This window comes from Hyla sarda, chromosome 7 (genome assembly GCF_029499605.1).
Source record: "Hyla sarda isolate aHylSar1 chromosome 7, aHylSar1.hap1, whole genome shotgun sequence".
In the NCBI taxonomy this organism is placed as follows: Eukaryota; Metazoa; Chordata; class Amphibia; order Anura; family Hylidae; genus Hyla; species Hyla sarda.
In genome coordinates, this window is record NC_079195.1 from 68,696,952 (window position 1) to 68,719,734 (window position 22,783).

Genomic DNA, 22,783 nt, shown 5'->3' on the forward strand with positions numbered 1-22,783 from the left:
GATTTGTCCGCAAGGGGGTTGTTTGTCTTATTTTTTTTTTTTTTTAAGTGATCAGAATATTATATTTTTAGTACAAAAATAAAAGAAGTCAAACTCACCTTTCTGATCATCCATCTCTCCTATTCCAGTGCTTTCCAGATGCCTCACTGGTCTCTACCTCTTGATCCCTATCAATAACACATGTGAACCTTGCAGCCAAAGGACTGGTGGGCAATATGGGAGTAGGAAAAGAAGCACCAGGGTATTGGTAAGGAGAATATGACTTTTCTTATTTCACAACATTTTAAGCAGTTTTTAAGACCTTTTAAATGCCAAAACATCTTTAACAAAATGTACCCTTTAATCTAGTGATCTATTGCAGAGTGAGTATTAGAAATGACTTAAACTATGCCTATGTTTATGTCCCAGAAAGAAGTAAAAGGAGAAGTAATAATAAAATAGTAGGGTCATATAATTTAAGGAGACTCCGGATAACGATAAAGCTGTGCTTTATATAGTTTCAAAACATGCAATGTTTTGGCAATCAAGTAGCCTTTGTCAAGCTTGCTTGGACCTTATGTACAATGTATGCCTATACAATGGAAGGGTCAGATGTGTTGAATTTTCACCATCAGACCCTATTGTTCTGGGAGGAATGAGCCTATGCCAAAAACATCTGTCAACAGCTTACCTCTCCTTTCCGTATAGGCAATACATTTTAGGTATATGGGGAGGTAGGGAGAGATAACTGTCATTCGGGGAACTGCCATGTTTTTCCAAAATCATGCCCAGGCTGACTACATTATTAGATGTCAAATACTCTTCAATGTAACACTTTATGTTTATAAAAAAAAAAACAATAAAAATCACATAAAAAAAAAAGAAATTCCTTTACTTATCTCCCGCCATTCCCCCTAGGGGCTCCAGAGTTGCTGCCCCAGCCACGGGAAATATATTCTTCCTTGTGCCAAGTGTTGACATATTAAACTGCAGCTTAGCTAATCACTGACTGCAGTGGAGCCCTGGCACCAGGAAGAAGATTGCACTGGCAGCTGGGGCAACAATACTGGAAGCACTGGGTGAATGGCGGGAGGTAATTATAGGGTTTTTTGTTTGTTTTTTCAAAAATGCCAGCAGCCTGAACATAATATTGGAAAACAGTCTAAGGCTGCATTGACACTACATTTCGTCCATATGGGGACCATATCCAGCTGGGACATGGGAAAACCGGGCACTCCCGTATCCCAGCCAGACCATTCCGTTTGGACTAAAAACCGTGGTATGCTTCAGTTTTCAGTCCAGCCAGAAAACCGGATATGGGGCAAAAATGAGCCGACTAGAGTCACTATCTGACTCCGGTCGGCTATTTCAAATTAATCAGATGGGGGCCGGATCCAGCTGGGATACGGGAGCATCCGGTTTTCCCATCTTCCTGCTGGATCCGGTCCCCGTATGGATGAAACGTAGTGTGAATGCAGCCTAATGCAGGAGTATCCCTTTAAGATCAGATAGATGGTGGTATATGGCCTTGAACCCTGCTACAAGCATACAGTTAAGTCACTATAATAAATGAAAACTCAGTTAAAGCCAGGCTTATCTTGAATACAGCTTATCATCCTGAATATTTTACCCCAAGCTACGATTCTTTTCTAAACACACCCATAAAGAATTTTTTTTCCCATATACATCTTTAAAAGGAAATTCTGATGACTTAAAGTGTTCTTTGAAGAAAAAACTTTGGACATGTTGCACTTTTGACCTGTCATTCCATAGATCATAGAGATCTGAACAACCAGACCCGGCCAAATCAAAAATTTTGACGTAACTCTGTGGCATTTTAAAAGATTTAAATGACAGGGAGAAAGCATTGTAAGCCATGCTACTTCTACCTGTTTCTTCTCATATGGGAGTATGCAGGCAGCAACATCAAATTTTCATGTCACCACGGAAGTAATGCTTTCTGTGCCACCTAAAGTACGCACATATCATAAAATGTACTTAAATCCAAACTGAATGAGTCAAGAATACTTTTATTCATAATACTTCATGCTGATCATGTTTTTCTTACAAACCATCGAGTTAACCACATTTATAAATACTCTGTAAATTGCACTTTGTCAACCTCAGACATTCACATCCAAAGTAAACCTCTACTGGTAATGATGACCAGCAACCATACACAAGAGAATACACTTTCAACAACAAGTTAAAATTAATTTACACTAAATTACATAACAAGACAGGGTACATCAAAGTGCAGTGTGCAACACACAGGGTTACAAGGAATTGATGCGAGCCAGATGTTTGTGATACTGAGGTATCTATTACCATTTTCCTTGGCAGTGCTCCTCTTTTCTATGCAGTCCCCAAGTCTCAAGTGCTATTCATCTTATTAAGTCAAGAAACCAGCAGAGTCAGAATCATCAATTAGGATGAGTTTTGTGTCATTCCAGCACCTACTTTTTTATTACAAGGTGTTCTTCGTTTGAAGGTGTTGCTGTCATATCAGGCTTTTTTTCAGACACTAGGTGGGTGGCCTGTCTACTCAATGTGTATAAAATTTTGGGGACATAGTGCACATTTCTTTTTTGAAAGCTTTAGTGAGTAGTGAGTGCTGTGTTTTAACTTCAAGTATGGTTTACAGTTTCTTCAAACTTGCGTCTTTTAAAGAACTATAAAAATTCTATTTTCAAATTCACTTTTTTGCTGCTATTCTATTTTATTTATTTTTGTGTATTTTGTTTCTTTTGATTTTTTTTTTTTCATTATATTTCTCTGCCAGCAGTGTGTATATCATTGGTAGTTATTCTTGGTAAACAAGGTGGAACTCTAAGGAAAGTAACCCACGCAGTAGTGTAATTCCCACCAATATATAGTTGTGTTTAAAGTGAAAGCATTCTTTAAACTGGATACAATTAAGGCAATTCTACATATATATATATATATATATATATATATATATCCCAAAATAACAGGGCGGCACTCCAGCGATCCACGGTAAAAAAGTGATTTTATTCACCCAAGTGTAAACAGCAACATTTCAACCTGCTCAATGAGGTCTTGAAACGTTGCTGTTTACACTTGGATGAATAAAATCACTTTTTTTACCGTGGATCGCTGGAGTGCCACCCTGTTATTTTTGGAATGATACTACTTGGGACGTGGTCAAGTCTGACACAGGACTGAGCACCCACCTGGATCCTTGGATCTTAATCCCACATAGTGCCACTCTCACACCGTGATTATATATATATATATATATATATATATATATATATATATGTGTGTGTGTGTGTGTGTGTGTAGATTTTATTTTTATTTATTTATTTAAATTTTTTCCCCTTAAATGGGCACTGTCACTTTAAAAATGTTTTGATACTTTGTAGAGACATGTCAGTAGTTTTGAATGGTTGGGTCTGAGTGCTCAGACTGGGGCCGATAGCTAGAACTAGCTAGGAGATGAGGGCATTAAGTGAGACAACTTCACAATGTAAGTCTGTGGGACTGTCCTGGTCAGCTGCACTTTTCTCCCTGTTTGTACTAATAATTGGTTGGGGTTTCGATATGCCCACCCAGAGAGTGTTTACATGGACTAAAGGTCCTCCATGAATATTCATGAGGTCGGTGGGCATAACAGAGCTGGGAAAATGGAGGCAAGGATGGGTGTGCTGGATCCTTCCCCTATTGTCAAGTCAGTGATTTACATATTAGCAATGGAATCTAATAGCAGGTCTATCGCTGGATCCAGATAAGTTTTACCTAATTTTATTCCGGTTCACTCGCTTTATAACCCTGTGGATTGAGTTTAGTGCGGGTAAACCTGCTGTCAGTTTCCCTTTAAAATGCGCATCCACCATGTGGCAGCATTTTAGTTACTCTCCCTCCCTGTCTACTTTCTGAGCTGCTGTGGAACCTTACTTACCCTCCTACGCTTATCTCTAACCCTGATAGAGAACAAAGTCTATCTGATGGACTCTTCATTTTTTCGAACTAACAGCTAAATGGTAAATCATTTTAATAGTGCTGTCAATCATGGTGAGGGTGTGTGATTACAGCCAAGGCAGCGGTACTAGGTAAGTATAGCTTACCGCCCAAGGGACACTTTTAAACTTTATATTCTCACTATCCCTGAAAAGTCTCCCAGGGATGGTGAGGAAGATTTTACCATATATAACGGATTGCCATACATTATATATGGTAAAATCCAAAGACAGGTCCCCTTTAATGTATCTGTTACCCTCTTCATTGTTTAACTATAACAAAATAGATGGAAAAATAAATGTGAGATGTTTCATGAGTTTATTCTGGCAGCAACATACATCCAGGATACTTTATTTTCTAAATGAGTTTGCGTTTTCCAACTGGTCTTGTATGCATCAGTACCAGACTACAAAAGACTCAGTTCCAGGTCACTCAGGGGTTATGCCTTGCAATTCGTAGACCATTGATCTTTGTAAACTTTTGCTACTTTTCCCCTAATTATTGCAGTGAGAAACTTGTAGCTATAATGACAATAAGGGCATCAAAGTAAACCGTGTGTAGACTTAAAAGGAGAAAGTCTAACATAGACATGGCACTGTAATAAAGACAAGGGGTATTTTTTTTTATTGTTCAGTGAATGAGCTTTCTGCACACTTTATTTTTTTATGCTTTTAGTTTTAAGGTACATTACAGTATATAAATGGTATATCTATAATTAGATTTCTATGCAATAATCAGATTTTCGCATATTTCGCAATATATGTATTGCATAGCCTCACTGTATAATCCATAATACAAAGCATTACAAACTCTTGGTTGTATCACATGTAAGTTCCTCATTGCTGCGCCTGAGGCACCATATATTGCACCACGAGTAAGTATTCATTTTATTTTTCTTTAGGAGCAATTTTATCATGTAGATACACTAAGAAATTACACTATAAAAAACTCCTTAGGGGCTCAGCCCATTTTCACCTTAAGGACTCAGCCCTTTTCTGCACATCTGACCACTGTCACTTTATGCATTAATAACTCTGGGATTATTTAACCTTTTATTCTGATTCTGAGAATGTTTTTTCGCTACATATTCTACTTTAACATAGTGGTAAATTTATGTCGATACTTGCATCATCTCTTGGTGAAAAATTCAAAATTTTGCATTTTTCTAACTTTGAAAGAAAATAGACAAACCAAATAAATTATATATTTATTCACACATACAATACTTTTGGAAGACAACAGAGGGCTTCAAAATTCAGCAGCAATTTTTAAATTTTTCACAAAATTTTTAAAATCTGAATTTTTCAGGGACCAGTTCAGTTTTGAAGTGGATTTGAAGGGCCTTCATATTAATAAATGGCCCCATTTTAAAAACTGTACCCCTCAAAGTATACAAAATGACATTCAGAAAGTTTGTTAACCCTTTAAAGGGGTATTCCAGGAAAAAACTTTTTTTATTATATCAACTGGCTCCAGAACAGATTTGTAAATTACTTCTATTAAAAAATCTTGTATAGTCAGTTTTTGAATTTTTACAAGGGGTAAAAGGAGAAAAAGCCCCCCAAAATTGTAACCCAATTTCTCTTGAGTACGGAAATACCTCATATGTTAAAGTAAAGTGCTCTGTGGGTGCACTAGAGGGCTCAGAAGGGAAGGAGTGACAATGGGATTTTGGAGAGTGAATTTTGCTGAAATGGTTTTTGGGGGACAAAACAAAACCATATGTGGCACTAAACTTTTGCCTTGAAATATGACAGGGCTTCGAGGTGAGGAAGCTCCATGTGCATTTGAGGCTTAAATTAGGGATTTGCATAGGGACGGACCCGGATACAAGCATTACCCTGTTTCCATAACAGAGTGCCTCCAGCTGTTGCAAAACTCCCAGCATGCCTGGACAGTCAATGGCTGTCTAAAAATACTGTGAGTTGTTGTTTTGCAAACAGCTGGAGGCTCCGTTTTGGAAACAGTGCGTAGTAGGGGTATGTGTATATGTAGTGTTTTACTTTTTATTTTGTTAGTGTAGTGCAGTGTTTTTAGGGTACATTCACAGGGGTGGGGGCTCACAACGAGTTTCCCGCTGGGTGTTTCTCAATCTTGCTGCGGCAAACTAACTGTAATCCCCCACCCATGTCAATGTAGCCTGTTCTTTTCTTTTTTAATTTATTTTCTGTCTTGCCACAGTGCTCTCTGCTGACACCTCTGTCCATGTCAGGAACTGTCCAGACCAGAAGCAAATCCCCATTGCAAACCTCTCCTGTTCTGGACAGTTTCTGACATGTGGTCAGACAGAAAAGAGATTCAAAAAGAAAAGAACTTCCCCTGTAGCATACATCAGCTGATAAGTGAGTTATAAGATGTGTTTGTTTGTTTTTGTTTGTTTGTTTTTTTTTTGTTTTATTTCATGATTTTACAGTTTTTATAGTGCAAGATAAATGATGGATCTTTACGTGGTGATAAAAATCATTTAGTTTTTTTTCCTCGGGTCGCTTCTCGGCCTGCTTGTCTTCTTCTGCCTATCTTCTTCCCTCCCCTCATGCCCCTAGCACTTTCCTTCCCTCTTTCTCCTCTCCCTTTCTTCTTTTCTTCCCTCTCCTCCCCTTTCCCTTCCCCTTCCTCTTCAAACCCTCGCAACCTTCTTAAACTCAGACCTGCTTCCGATCTGCATCTGCTTCATTTCTATACTCGTTCCACGGCTAAGTACGAGCGATATATATGTTGGTTACTTAATGCCTCGGTGTTACGTGCTAACTTAGATAGAGTTTCTCTCTCATGACTACCACTCCCACTGACATGCGTAGTTTCTGTTTGATTGCATTAATTGTGGAAGCTCATTTTGGATGCCATGAGGTGATGCTGTAATACGTGCCTATATTGTACTACTCTTGCTTAGCTAGTTATCTCCAATGCTGTATGTGCCTTTACTTGCTGGCAAGACTTTCTCTTGCTTCTTTGTCATTGTTGTGATTGGTATTTACTTAATAAAAACGTTATTCTGTAAAAAAAAAAAACATTTAGTTTTTTTTTTTTTCTTTTTCTTTTTATAACTAAAGGACAGTGTAAGGGGGGAAAAGGGTTGCTTGTTTTTTATTTGATTTCTTAGGTCCCAAGAGATCTTTTGATCACTTTTACAATACATTTCAATACTTCTTTATTTTAATGTACGCATTCGAAGCTTGGCCAAATCCACTGAAATATAATGCCTGGACAGCCAAAGGCAAGAGCTGGAGACACACTGGTCTGTACATAAGGTAGTAAGCCACGGTGCTGTGTATTGCCAATTAAACTCAGGCTATGTTTACGTGGCCGAATTTCCCTATGTATTTCCGCGTTGAAATCAGCAGAGAAATTCTGCATGGGTTTCAAGCCTATTCAATTCAATGAGATTCCGCACTCCAATTCACACAGCATAATTTTCGCTGCAGATATTCCTTAGCCAGAATTCCTCATTCCAAAAAATGTAAAGTCAAGTCTTATATTTTTGTGGAATTTGGCTGCAGAAGCCCATTGAATTCAATGTTTTTTTTCTCTCTGCTTAATGTGGATTTGGTGCGAATTTCGTGCAGCACAATGAATACAGGCACTTTTTTAACGTGCACTGTGTATTCATGCGGAATTCATGTTGAATTTCTGCATGAATTCCACAGAAATTCCACATAGGATTTGAAAGATGTGGAATTCCACTAGAATTAATGCGGCCGTGGAATTAACGCATCTATGTGGAATTTCTGTCATGTGAACATAGCCTTACACTTGCTGGGCCAAGAACTCTGTACCTGGAATTTTAGATCCAAATCTTAATCAAATCAATGGTTTATTTTCAGCAAATTTTGGAGGGTTTGCTAATCCCTAATCACTGATCGGTTACAAAAATGTTTTTGGAGTAGGCTTGTGGGTACATGAGGAGTGATAATATTTCTTATCGTACTATAATGTATGTGGCATTTTACTCTGCCTTTCCTCTCTGCAGGCTCATCTCTTATTTTTAGTTCTTCCAGAACAAGTGGGTAAAGACTGGCTGCTAGAATGTGTCCCATACACTGCCGACACACACAAAGCAGATTGTGCCCCCCTTTCTTTCTAAAGCACATCCTTGAAAGCCAGCAGCATCATGAAGGACATTACAGAGCAGTACTACGCAGAGGATTTGTAAAACTAACTATTCATAAGTTTCAGTAAACTAATAATCCAAATAATCTCCCACATTGAATTTTTAAAGATTTGAAGTTTTTCATAGTGAATGATGACTTTCATGGGAAGGGAAAGGAGAAAAAGGAGTCTGAAGAGAAATTAGAGAAAGATTACTTTTTTTTCTATAATAAGAAAGATTAAAAAGTTGTGTTATTGATTTACTTAATGTTTGTTGAAATGTTAGTAATAGTGACCATTAAAGGGACAAATTAATCCTTAATGTGATGGACATCATGACCTTCTAGTATAATAAAGCAGCACTGCATTTAGATAAAGTAAGAGTTTAAGGGGGGGGGGGGGGTGATAAAAAAGTAGTTCTCTAAAACAATATCCGATAATCTACAATACACCAACAGCCATGAATGAAGTATGAGCATATGTTCTGCAATTATCATGAATAAAATATTGGATCAGATGCTATTTGTGTAACCTCACACAACATCATTAATAATGAGTCTGTCAAACACTACTATTGCGTATGCAGGAACTTGGAACTCGAGTCCCTATTGACCTACACGTTTTCCAACCACACTTGTAAGATGCAGAAGAAATAGGAAATCTGTCCAATTGACCAAAGAGTTGTTCTCTTGTTTGACTCATCACTATAATTTATCAAGATGTGAGGATTGTATAGAATGTTTTAAAAAATGTTGCCATGGTTGAAGTCCATAGAATGAATAATAGCAGCAGATATTATTATAGACTATATATTTATGTAATATTAAAATCATGCTTCAGAGAATAGACCTAAATAATTGAACTACCATTTGCTGCTAGGGCCAATCAATGGTCTCCTGGTAAGCTTAAAGGGTTTTTTCATCAAAACCATTTTATCTATACTTGTGCCCAGTTAAAAACTATATTTACAACCCTTACTCCACAGTAGCCCCCAGTTTCACACCATCTGGTCTCTGCCAAACTTCGCTTCTCGATAGATACATAACTTTTAACTTCTGGGCCCTGATGCAAAATCTGCAACAGGGCCCCTTCTGCCAATTATAATACTGGTCTCTTATGGGGCAGGCTTTGGGTCCCCCCTAGGCACCAGAGCCCTGGTGCAACTGCTACCTCTGCACCCCCTATATCTAAACCCCTGCCTCCTAAGCAGCAGACAACACGTCAGATTGCATTTCAGCCAATGAATGGCCACAGCAGTGTCCTGTGCAGTAATGTAACTTAAGGGGGGGCGAGAGATTTTTCAAAACCTTGGCAGATGAAAAGTTGTCCAGTTGTCCATAGCAACCAATCATATTGTTTCTTTCATTTAAAAAAAAACAAAAAGGCCTCTGAAAAGTAAATTAAACAATCTGATTGGTTGCTATGGACATTGGGTCAGTTGTTGGTACAGGTTCTGATAAATCTCCATCAATGTCTGCAGCACTAGAGAGTGAAGTTTAGCGTAGGCCGGAAGCTATGATACCAGAGGCTACTAGGGAGCAAGAGTGGTAAGTATAGTTTCTTTGTTATGACTAGTGTTGAGCGCGAATATTCACAATTCGAATATTTATTGCAAATTTCACATATTCACATATTCATCCATATATTCGCGAAATATTGCAAATTCGAATATGGCCTATGCCGCTCATCCCTAGTTAGGACACAGTCTGGTCACAAATATAGAGAAAAAGGTTTTGTTGGATAACCCCTTTAGGGTACGTATGACAGATGCTACTAGTACATTTTCACCATGAGTGTTGTCAACTTTAAAATTGATAGTAAAGGAATGGTGTTCATTGTCTGAAGCTCAATGCTCTTGTCGAGAATTATGTGTTCCAATGTTTTAATAACTATTTGAGAATAGCACAAGCTAAGTCCATGAATTTTTTGCTCATAGTTTAACCCCTTCCCGCAGAATGTCATATATAAACGCCGGGTTGTGCAGTGCGTTCGCGCATCCCGGCGTTTATAAATGACATGCAGTTAACCCGGCGATGCGCAGCATCGCACGGGTTAACTGGCAGAAGTCCCGCTGTTTCCAGCAGGGGACAACTTCTGCTTCACCCCCAGGACCATCAATTGATGGTCCTGGTCAGCGATCACTGTGATTGGTCCCTGTGGACCAATCACAGTGATCTGGAGGGCCTCAGTTTGGAGACCATTGTATAATGGTCTCCAATCTGTGCTCTTCCAGCTGTTGCAAAACTACAACTCCCAGCATGCACTGACTGTCCAGGCATGCTGGGAGTTTTAGTTCAGCAACATCTGGCCCTTCAGATGTTGCCGAACTACAACTCCCAGCATGCCCTTCAGCTGTCTGGGCATGCTGGGAGTTGTAGTTTTGCAACAGCTGGAGACACACTGGTTGGGAAACATTGTTTCTAACTCAGTGTTTCCTAACCTGTGTGCCTCCAGCTGTTGCAAAACTATAACTCCCAGCATGCACTAAAAGACCATGCATGCTGGGAGTTGTAGTTTTGCAACATCTGGAGGGCCCCAGTTTGGAGACCATTGTATAATGGTCTCCAATCTGTGCTCTTCCAGCTGTTGCAAAACTACAACTCCCAGTATGCACTGACTGTCCAGGCATGCTGGGAGTTTTAGTTCAGCAACATCTGGCCCTTCAGATGTTGCCGAACTACAACTCCCAGCATGCCCTTCAGCTGTCTGGGCATGCTGGGAGTTGTAGTTTTGCAACAACTGGAGACACACTGGTTGGGAAACATTGTCTGTTTCTAACTCAGTGTTCCCTAACCTGTGTGCCTCCAGCTGTTGCAAAACTATGACTCCCAGCATGCACTAACAGACCATGCATGCTGGGAGTTGTGGTTTTGCAACAGCTGATGCAAGCCCCCCCCTTCCCCCCCCCCCCCCCCCCCCGCCACGCCACCCCCGTGAATGTACAGGGTACATTCACATGGGCGAGGCTTTTACAGTGGGTTTCTCGCATCTTGAGATGCAGCAAATTTTGCGCTGGGAAACTCGCTGTAATCCCCCGCCCATGTGACTGTACCCTAAAAACACTACACTACACTAACACAAAATAAAATAAAAAGTTAAAAACACTACATATACACATACCCTTACACAGCCCCCCTCCCCCAATAAGAACGTCCGGTACACCACTGTTTCCAAAGCAGAGCCTCCAGCTGTTGAAAAACAACAACTCCCAGTATTGTCGGACAGCCGTTGACTGTCCAGGCATGCTGGGAGTTTTGCAACAGCTGGAGGCACCCTGTTTGGGAATCACTGGCGTAGAATACCCCTATGTCCACCCCTATGCAAATCCCTAATTTAGGCCTCAAATGCACATGGCGCTCTCACTTTGGAGCCCTGTCGTATTTCAGGGCAACAGTTTAGGGCGACATATGGGGTATCGCTGTACTCGGGAGAAATTGCGTTACAAGGTTTGGGGGGCTTTTTCTTCTTTAACCCTTCATGAAAAGGAAATGTTGGGGTCTACACCAGAATGTTAGTGTAAATTTTTTTTATTTTTTACACTAACATGCTGATGTTGCCCTATACTTTACATTTTCACAAGAGGTAAAAGGGAAAAAAGCCCCCCAAAATTTGTAACGCAATTTCTCCCGACTACAGAGATACCCCATATGTGAGCGCAAAGTGCTCTGGGGGCGCACAACAAGGCCCAGAAGGGAGAGCGCACCATGTACATTTGAGGTGATTTGCACAGGGGTGGCTGATTGTTACAGCGGTTTTGACAAACGCAAAAAAAACAAAACCCCACATGTGACCCCATTTCGGAAACGACACCCCTCACGGAATGTAATGAGGGGTGCAGTGAGAATTTACCCCCCACAGGTGTCTGACGGATCTTTGGAACAGTGGTCCATGAAAATGAAAACTTGTACAGCCCACTGTTCCAAAGATCTGTCAGACACCAGTGGGGGGCAAATGTTCACTGTACCCCTTGTTACGTTCCTCAAGGGGTCTAGTTTCCAAAATGGTATGCCATGTGTGTTTTTTTTGCTGTTCTGGCACCTTAGGGGCTTCCTAAATGCGACATGCCCCCCGAGCAAAATTTGCTCTCAAAAAGCCAAATATGACTCCTTCTCTTCTGAGCATTGTAGTTCGCCCATAGTGCACTTCAGGTCAACTTATGGGGTACCTCCATACTCAGAAGAGATGGGGTTACAAATTTTGGGGGGTATTTTCTGCTATTAACCCTTGCAAAAAGGTGAAATTAGGGGGGAAACACACATTTTAGTGGAATTGTTTTTTTTTTTTTTTACATATGCAAAAGTCATGAAACACCTGTGGGGTAATAAGGCTCACTTTATTCCTTATTACATTCCTCAAGGGGTCTAGTTTCCAAAATGGTATGCCATGTGGGTATTTTTTGCTGTTCTGGCACCATAGGGGCTTCATAAATGCGACATGCCCCCCGAGCAAAATTTGCTCTCAAAAAGCCAAATATGACTCCTTCTCTTCTGAGCATTGTAGTTCACCCATAGTGCACTTCAGGTCAACTTATGGGGTACCTCCATACTCAGAAGAGAAGGGGTTACAAATATTGGGGGGTATTTCCTGCTATTGACCCTTGGAAAAATGTGAAATTTGGGGGGAAACACACATTTTAGTGAAAAAATATTTTTTTTTTTTACATATGCAAAAGTCGTGAAACACCTGTGGGGTATTAAGGCTCACTTTATTCCTTGTTACGTACCTCAAGGGGTCTAGTTTCCAAAATGGTATGCCATGTGAGGGTTTTTTGCTGTTCTGGCACCATAAGGGCTTCCTAAATGCAACATGCCCCCAAAAACCATTTCAGAAAAACGTACTCTCCAAAATCCCCTTGTCGCTCTTTCCCTTCTGAGCCCTCTACTGCGCCCACCGAACACTTTACATAGACATATGAGGTATGTGCTTACTCAAGAGAAATTGGGCTACAAATATAAGTATACATTTTCTCCTTTTACGCCTTGTAAAAATTTAAAAATTGGGTCTACAAGAACATGCGAGTGTAAAAAATGAAGATTGTGAATTTTCTCCTTCACTTTGCTTCTATTCCTGTGAAACACCTAAAGGGTTAAAATGATGACTGAATGTCATTTTGAATACTTTGGGGGGTGCAGTTTTTATAATGGGGTCTTTTGTGGGGTATTTCTAATATGAAGACCCTTAAAATCCACTTCAAACCTGAACTGGTCCCTGAAAAACAGTGAGTTTGAAAATTTTGTGAAAAATTGGAAAATTGCTGCTGAACTTTGAAGCCCTCTGGTGTCTTCCAAAAGTAAAAACTCGTCACTTTTATGATGCAGACATAAAGTAGACATATTGTATATGTGAATAAAAAAAATTTTTATTTGTAATATACATTTTCCTTACAAGCAGAGAGCTTCAAAGTTAGAAAAATGCAAAATTTTCAAATTTTTCATCAAATTTTAGGATTTTTCACAAGGAAAGGATGCAAGTTACCACAAAAATTTACCACCATGTTAAAGTAGAATATGTCACGAAAAAACAATCTCAGAATCAGAATGATAACTAAAAGCATTCCAGAGTTATTAATGTTTAAAGTGACAGTGGTCAGATGTGCAAAAAACACTCTGGTCCTTAAGGCCAAAATGGGCTTGGTCCTGAAGGGGTTAAGAAGGAGATGTTCAAATAATATAGCTATATGTTTTTTGAAGGTGAAAAAGGCATACACTCATCCAGTTCAGCCTATAGAGTTGATCCATAGAAAGGCAAAAAAATCATTAGGTAAGGGCCGACATTCCTCAATTTAGAGGGATAAATTCCTGCCAATCAGAATAAATTCCTGGATTTACAACTCTTCCCCAATATCTAGTGTCTATATCTGTAATGTTATCACTGTCCAGAAATGTATCCAGGCCCCTTTTTAGTGATTTGTACAGCGGTAGAATTATTTCCTTGTCGTGGGCATCTATGCCCCTCCTGATGCACCCTATGATTTTATTTGTCTTAGCCGCAGCTGTCTGACACTGGTCACTACAGCTAAATTTACTGTTAACTAAAACTATTTAGTCCTTTTCCATGTCAGTCATGCCCAGTGTTTTTCCATTTAATTCATATTCCCAGCCTGAATATTTTTTTCTCTCCAGGTGCACAACTGTACAGGTCATGTTTTTAGGATTTCCATACAATTATGGTCAGTGTATCAGGCATCACCACAACTATATCACCTACTAAGGGAATCCTGTAAACATGACCTGTTGGGGGTACTTGAGGACCGCGCTTGAAAAACACTGCTTCAACCTATCCAGATCCATTTGTAACAGAGCACTGTCCTCTATTATCTACTATATACAGTCTGTTGTCTTCTATTGTGTTAACCCCTTTGCAGAGTTTAGTATCATCTGCAAAGGTTGATACTAGAGATGAGCGAACTTACAGTAAATTCGATTCGTCACAAACTTCTCAGCTCGGCAGTTGATGGCTTTTCCTGCGTAAATTAGTTCAGCCTTCAGGAGGTCCGGTGGGCTGGAAAAGGTGGATACATTCCTAGGAAAGAGTTTCCTAGGACTGTATCTACCTTTTCCAGCCCACGGGAGGACCTGAAACCTGAACGAAATTATGCAGGAAAATCATCAACTGCCGAGCCGAGAAGTTCGTGACGAATCGAATTTACTGTAAGTTCGCTCATCTCTAGTTGATACTTTACTATACAGCCCCTCTACAAGGTCATACATAAATATATTAAATAGAATAGGACACAAAACTGACCCCTGTGGTACCCCACTAGTAACAGTCACCCAATCAGAATATGTACCATTCATAAACACCCTTTGTTTCCTATCACTAAGCCACTTACCCACTTACACACATTTTCCCCCATCCCAAGCATTCTCATTTTATGTACCAACCTTTTATGTGACAAAGTATCAAATTCTTTTGAAAAATCAAGGTATACAACATCCACCAATTCACCCTTATAGGGGAAACATATTGAGAACTTAAAAGGGTACTCCCGTAGGAAACATTTTTTATTTTTTTTAAATCAACTGGTGCCAGAAAGTTAAACAGATTTGTAAATCACTTCTATTAAAAAATCTTAATCCTTCCAGTACTTTTTAGGTGCTGTATACTAAAGAGAAATCTAAAAAAGAAATGCATTTCCTCTGATGCCATGACCACAGTGCTCTCTGCTGACCTCTGCTGTCCATTTTAGGAACTGTCCAGAGCAGCATATGTTTGCTATAGGGATTTTCTCCTGTTCTGGACAGTTCCTAAAATGGACAGCAGAGGTCAGCAGAGAGCACTGTGGTCATGACATCAGAGGAAATGCATTTTTTTTTTGATTTCTCTTTAATATACAGCCCCTAAAAAGAACTGGAAGGATTAAGATTTTTTTTATAGAAGTGATTTACAAATCTGTTTAACTTTCTGGCACCAGTTGATTTAAAAAAAAAAAGTTTTCCACGGGAGTACCCCTTTAACCCCTTAACGACGCAGGACGTATATTTACGTCCTCCGCCAGCTCCCGCGATATGCCGCGGGTCACGCGGTGTCCCCGCGTCATATCGGGTCGGTCCCGGTGGCTATCAACGGCCGGGACCCGCGGCTAATACAGGACATCACCGATCGCGGTGATGCCCTGTATTAACCCTTCAGACACGGTGATCAAAAGCTGACCGCCGCATCTGAAGTGAAAGTATCCCGGCTGCTCAGTCGGGCTGTTCGGGACCGCCGCGGTGAAATCGCGGCGTCCCGAACAGCTTGCAGGACAACGAGAGGGCCCTTACCTGCCTGCTCGGTGTCCAATCGACGAATGACTGCTCCGTGCCTGAGATCCAGGCAGGAGCAGACAAGCGCTGATAACACTGATCACAGGCGTGTTAATACACGCCAGTGATCAGCATGAGAGATCAGTGTGTGCAGTGTTATAGGTCCCTATGAGACCTATAACACTGCAAAAAAAGTTTAAAAAAAGTGTTAATAAAGGTCATTTAACCCCTTCCCTAATAAAAGTTTGAATCACCCCCCTTTTCCCATAAAAAAAATAAAACAGTGTAAGTAAAAAAAAATAAACATATGTGGTATCGCCGCGTACGTAAATGTCCGAACTATAAAAATATATCACGCGCAACAAAATGCCAAAGTTCAAAAAAGCGTCTTTTTGGTCACTTTTTATACCATTAAAAAATGAATAAAAAGTGATCAAAAAGTCCGATCAAAACAAAAATCATACCGATAAAAACTTCAGATCAAAAAATTAGCCCTCATACTGCCCTGTACGTGGAAAAATAAAAAAGTTATAGGGGTCAGAAGATGACATTTTTAAACATATAAATTTTCCTGCATGTAGTTATGATTTTTTCCAGAAATACGACACAATCAAACCTATATAAGTAGGGTATCATTTTAACCATATGGACCTACAGAATAATGATAAGGTGTCATTTTTACCGAAATATGCACTGCGTAGAAACGGAAGCCCACAAAATTTACAAAATGTATTCTTCGATTTTGTCGCACAATGATTTTTTTTCCCGTTTTGCTGTGAATTTTTGGGTAAAATGACTAATGTCACTGCAAAGTAGAATTGGTTATGCAAAAAATAAGCCATAATATGAATTTTTAGGTGGAAAATTGAAAGGGTTATGAATTTTAAAAGGTAAGGAGGAAAAAACGAAAGTGCAAAAACTGAAAAACCCTGAGTCCGTAAGGGGTTAAGGTGCCTACATACTTTTGGCCAGGGGAATAGCTATGGGTGCAGAGGTAGCAGTGGAGCCAGCCCAACAATCCTCCTACTGCATAAAATATTATTATTCAGGAGCCCTGTGGAATATGTTTTATTGGTTCCCATGTGTTTCATGTTATGTCACTGCTTTTGACTATTCAGAGTAATCAGAAAATGAATCTATGAAAAGAAGAACACGTTCGCCTACTGAAAATGCATTTGTCCAACAGTGCCTCTAGTTAATACACATCAATTGCTGCTTATATAGAATTCATTGTAAAGAATGGTAGACGAGACGGATACAAGTCCCAGTAGATTTCATACATCATAGTGTAGAGAGGTAAAGATACTCCACTGATGAAATGGAAATTAATAACCCCCCCCCCCCCCCTTTGCCTTCACACTGCTGGGGGGTAAATACCTCGCTGGAAGCCCATAAAAGTAGAGACATTATTGTCTTCAATGGAAACCTAATCCCCTGTGTTTGTAGTGGCTGACAATTTACTGATCTCCACTGATTCCACTTTATGATTCATTGCATTGTTTGCACACGCCTCAGTGCCTTTGTATACAAATCACCTGTTGGTGTTTCTCGGTGGAGCTGGCAGGTATTCGTCTCAGGGAGCTATATACAACAAACAATACAATAGGTGGAGATAAAATTTATCATTTTGCTCTGCAGGGATTGATAGATGGAGGTTTGCATCGAGGGGCTTTCATGCACAAATAAATCAAGGTGTCATTTCTCACAACTACTTGGTTGCAGTTCTTTTGAAGTCAATACAGGATCTGGCGGTTTTCGCTACTGAAAGTGGCTGGACGCATAGACTATTCACCTCTATGCACCAGTCATGGAGTTAGATCAGTGTTTCCCAAGCAGTGTGTCTCCAGCTTTTGAAAAACTACAACCTCCAGCATGCACGGACAGCCTTTGGCACACTGCTTGGGGAACACTAAGCTAGGCTAAGTTCCTACTGCCTTTGTGCTCTGACCCATTTAGGGTCTGTTCGGCTCGGGGCACAACTAACACGATCAAGTCCACTGCCTGCACCAAACAAAATACGTATATGAATGCAAAAAAATGTATTAAAGAAATAGCACAAACATTTACAATATATTTAAAAACACATAAAATGCCATTTGCTGTAATCAAAGAATGTACTCTTAGTTTAGAGATGTATGCAATAAAATGAATGTAAAGATTAATCATGTGCAAAATACGTTTTGCGCAATCAAGGCTTCATCCATGGTGTGGTCTAACTACAGGATTACCCTCTTATATGAACACGCACCCAATGAGAGTATTCAATACAAATACACTAACAGCTAAGATCAGTTACCTGAAGAGGCATGACCTGTTGGGGTACTTGAAAACTAGGCCTTGGGAAAAACTGCCTTAGACACTTGTCTTTCTCTCTTTTATTTGTCGCTTACATTTGGACTAAAGACCTTACTGAAAGCATTAAATTAAGAATACAATAAAAATATGAAGACTTTAAGTTTTCAGTTACATTATTCAAAACTAAAGTGTTGAATGCAACCCTAATGTCTGCATGCCCGTGGGTGCTGGAACTATTGTATTAGAGATTTACATCCCCAACAAATCTCCTGTAACAAATATCTGTATTTTTAGCCATCAAAAGCTGCAGATCTCCCAATGGAAATTTGTACAATCAACCCTGTTAATATGTAGGGGCCCCATGCACATAACGGAGCCATCACTGGATGTGGAATTTTTCACTTTGTGCCACAAAACTTGGCTACCGGGCACAGGATTTAAATGGAAACCTCTAAATCTGCACTTTTAAAAATCAGAGCTGTATATACTACAGTGCATATGGGGCACAGTTTGGCAGTGGAATTTATGCAGACCTTTGTTGGGAAAATTTGATCTAGAGTTGGGGATTATATCTATGGCTGTGTTATGGCTCTGTTCTTTGTACCTCTTACCAAATGTTGCAGGGAAGACATAGTAGAGATAGGAGGCCATCTTTCGGAGGCTAATTGTTTATATGGAAAAGATGCTAAATGAAGGGGCTGAGCATTATGGGAAAGGAGATGTAGTCCACGTCAGTGGGCAAAGAAGGTGCTCCCATCGGCACTTCTCCCGTGATCTACGAGGAAGGAGGTTGATTTAAGAATGTACTAGGACCATTTAGTAATAAAGGAACAAGTAAAATTTTATCACATAACAGCGATAGGACTACGCATTTCGAGGGGAGGGACCCCCTCTTTGTCAGGTCCAAAAGATTTGTCTGAACGACCTGAGACCCATTCCGGATGGGAGAGCTCCTGGCTGCATCCCGGCTAACTGCCCAGAAATCGGGCGATAGGCTCTTATAGGTGTTGTACTCTCAGTACAACACCACCAGGTGAGCAGACCTTTACCACCTGCTACTGTTCTTATCATACCAGGAGTAAAGGCACATTGATTTCTCTGTCTTTTTTTCTTTTATTCAGAATTATGGGAAACGAAAGAGAGATTTATGAGAGGATTGCAATTTCCCTGTAACTTCAGGAGATGCATAAGTCCAGAAAGACCCAAGCGCCTTCAATGTGTAAACATATAAATCTGTGGATATCTGAAGGATATGGCCCCAGGACAGCAGGAGAACTTATCAATGCTGTGGGAATCGGTGGAATTACTGAGGATTGTCCGAGAGAAGAAGCTACTAAGAACTGGTGGATTAGTCAGGCCTGAAATATGCTCTGAATTTTGAACTGTGCTACTAAGGTAAGTGTTTAGCAAGAATTCCAGGTTAGTCAATAGAAGTACATTCTGTGAGGATTCATCTTGTTGCCACATTACTCATTCCAAGTGCAGAGGGCAGGGGAGCTGTTTTATAATTGGCAGCTCCTCCCAACTTCTGGCCACTCTCTGCTGCTAGAGACAGTGATAGAGCTGTTGCAATAACTCAAGAAAGCCCGACTGGCCCAATGTTCTCAATGAGCGTGGACTATGAGTAATAAACATATAATATCATCTACCTTATTTTTTTTACAATAGGTTAACAAAATGTTGAAATGAAGAGACGAGAAAACCAGAAACAGTGTCACTCAATGAGGTTGACAGCTACATGATTCTGTCATTGTGTTTCCACTTGTGTGTCTGTCACTTGGCAGCAGGAGGCAGTAGAGAAAAGATCGATGAGTCTGCTCCTAGCTGGAGTAAAGACTGTGGCAAATAGACAACATATCCTCCAAGGGTGTCCATTACTGGTGGGGACAATAGATGAACCTTCGCCTTCATAACAGTGTAAAAAAGTTATTTATTCACCATCAAACAATGGGACAGACTTGCTATTCCAAAGGCACAAGAATTTGTTCTATCGTTCTTACTTTGCACAAAAGAACTGGCATACTTGTTTTACATCACATTTATTATGTGCTTTGGACACTTTAAGGCACTTTTTGCACTTAGCTCATCGAGGGGGCATGGCATAGCAAAAAAAAAAAGGCTTGGTTTGGGATTAGGCATTGTGCACATAAATTTGGGTCAAAATTAAACTAAGCCAACTAACAGGCCACATTTATCTAACAACATGGGCCACTGTGATAATTTTGGCATGGGGCGAGGGGGGGGGGGGTAATTATGGCAATTTTCTAGTGCCCCATGCAGCTGCTATGCTCCCCTGCTGCTCAACTCTTCTTCCTGCTTCCGAGATGATGTGTCTGAGCAGAACCTGGCCGCTTAACTTCACCTTGGGTGTTGCACATTGTGCAAGGGCCCTTATGCTTCAAATATGCTAGTTTACCATTGAATTACATTGAATTTAATAGGACATTGCTTCTATATTTCAATTTTATTTTACACATCATTTTTACAGAAAAAGTGACCTGTTACTTCTTTTATGTCAATTATGTGCATGTATAGGGAAGTTTATCAAAATTTGTGCAGAGGAAATCTGACTAGTTGCCCATGACAACCAATAAGATGGCTTGTTTTATTTTTAAGAGGCATTTTCAAAAATTAAAGAAGCAATCTGATTGGTATGGGTAACTAGCTTTTCCTTTGCATTGTTTTTCATAAATCTCCCCAATAGTGTGTTGCTGCATTCTTAAAGAAACAAACCAAAAGGCAAAGAAAGTGCAAAGTCTACATGAAACAGCTGTTGCCTTTTTTGTGTGCCCCTGTCATACAGTGCATAGTGAAAGTATTCGGCCCCCTTGAACTTTTCGACCTTTTGCCACATTTCAGGCTTCAAACAAAAAGATATAAAACTGTAATTTTTTGTGAAGAATCAACAACAAGTGGGACACAATCATGAAGTGGGATGAAATGTATTGGATATTTCAAACTTTGTTAACAAATAAAAAACTGAAAAATTGGGCGTGCAAAATTATTCAGCCCCTTTACTTTCAGTGCAGCAAACTCTCTCCAGAAGTTCAGTGAGGATCTCTGAATGATCTAATGTTGACCTAAATGACTAATGATGATAAATATAATCCACCTGTGCGTAATCAATAGTCTCCGTATAATTGCACCTGCACTGTGATAGTCTCAGAGGTCCGTTTAAAGCGCAGAGAGCATCATGAAGAGCAAGGAACACACCAGGCAGGTCCGAGATACTGTTGTGGAGAAGTTTAAAGCCGGATTTGGATATAAAAATATTTCCCAAGCTTCAAACATCCAAAGGAGCATTGTGCAAGCAATAATATTGAAATGGAAGGAGTATCAGACCACTGCAAATCTACGAAGACCTGGCCGTCCCTCTAAACTTTCAGCTCATACAAGGAGAAGACTGATCAGAGATGCAGCCAAGAGGCCCATGATCCCTCTGGATGAACTGCTGAGATCTACAGCTGATGTGGGGGACTCTGTCCATAGTACAACAAGTCGTATACTGCACAAATCTGGCCTTTATAGAAGAGTGGCAAGAAGAAAGCTTTCTTAAAGATATCCATAAAAAGTGTTGTTTAAAGTTTGCCACAAGCCACCTGGGAGACACACCAAACATGTGGAAGAAGGTGCTCTGGTCAGATGAAACCAAAATCGAACTTTTTGGCAACAATGCAAAACGTTATGTTTGGTGTAAAAGCTTTTCTTTAGCAGGGTCAGGGAAGATGGTTAAAATTGATGGGAAGATGGATGGAACCAAATATAGGACCATTCTGGAAGAAAACCTGATGGAGTCTGCAAAAGACCTGAGACTGGGATGGAGATTTGTCTTCCAACAAGACAATGATCCAAAACATAATGCAAAATCTACAATGGAATGGTTCACAAATAAACATATCCAGGTGTTAGAATGGCCTAGTCAAAGTCCAGGCCTGAATCAAATTGAGAATCTGTGGAAAGAACTGAAAACTGCTGTTCACAAACGGTCTCCATCCATCCTCACTGAGCACCAGCTGTTTTCAAAGGAGGAATGGGCAAAAATGTCAGTCTCTCGATGTGCAAAACTGATAGAGACATACCCCAAGTGACTTACAGCTGTAATCGGAGCAAAAGGTGGCGCTACAAAGTGTTAACTTAAGGGAGCACGCCCAATTTTTCAGTTTTTTATTTGTTAAAAAAGTTTGAAATGTCCAATAAATTCCATTCCACTTCATGATTGTGTCCCACTTGAAGTTGATTCTTCACAAAAAAATTACAGTTTTTTATCTTTATGTTTGAAGCCTGAAATGTGGCAAAAGGTCGAAAAGTTCAAGGGGGCTGAATACTTTCACTATGCACTGTATCTATCCTGGTTTGTGGATGTCACTGTTAGTGGTGCATCCTTTTCTTATTTGTTTGTTTACATGTTTTAACCCCTTAAGGACCAAGCGCATTATGACCTTAAAGTGGTTATCCACCATAAGGTGATTTTAGTACGTACTTGGCAGGCAGTAATGGACATGCTTAGGAAAGATCTGTGCTTGTCTTGGGGCTAAATGGCTATGTTGTGAGATTACCATAACACTGTGGCTAGCTTTTTGTGAACTTGTATTTCCTGTTTGACTTTTCTTTTTTTGGCTACAAATTCCACAATTCCATTTTCCTCCCTCCTACATATCAACCACCCCACCCATTGAAACAAAAGACCTGTGGTTTTC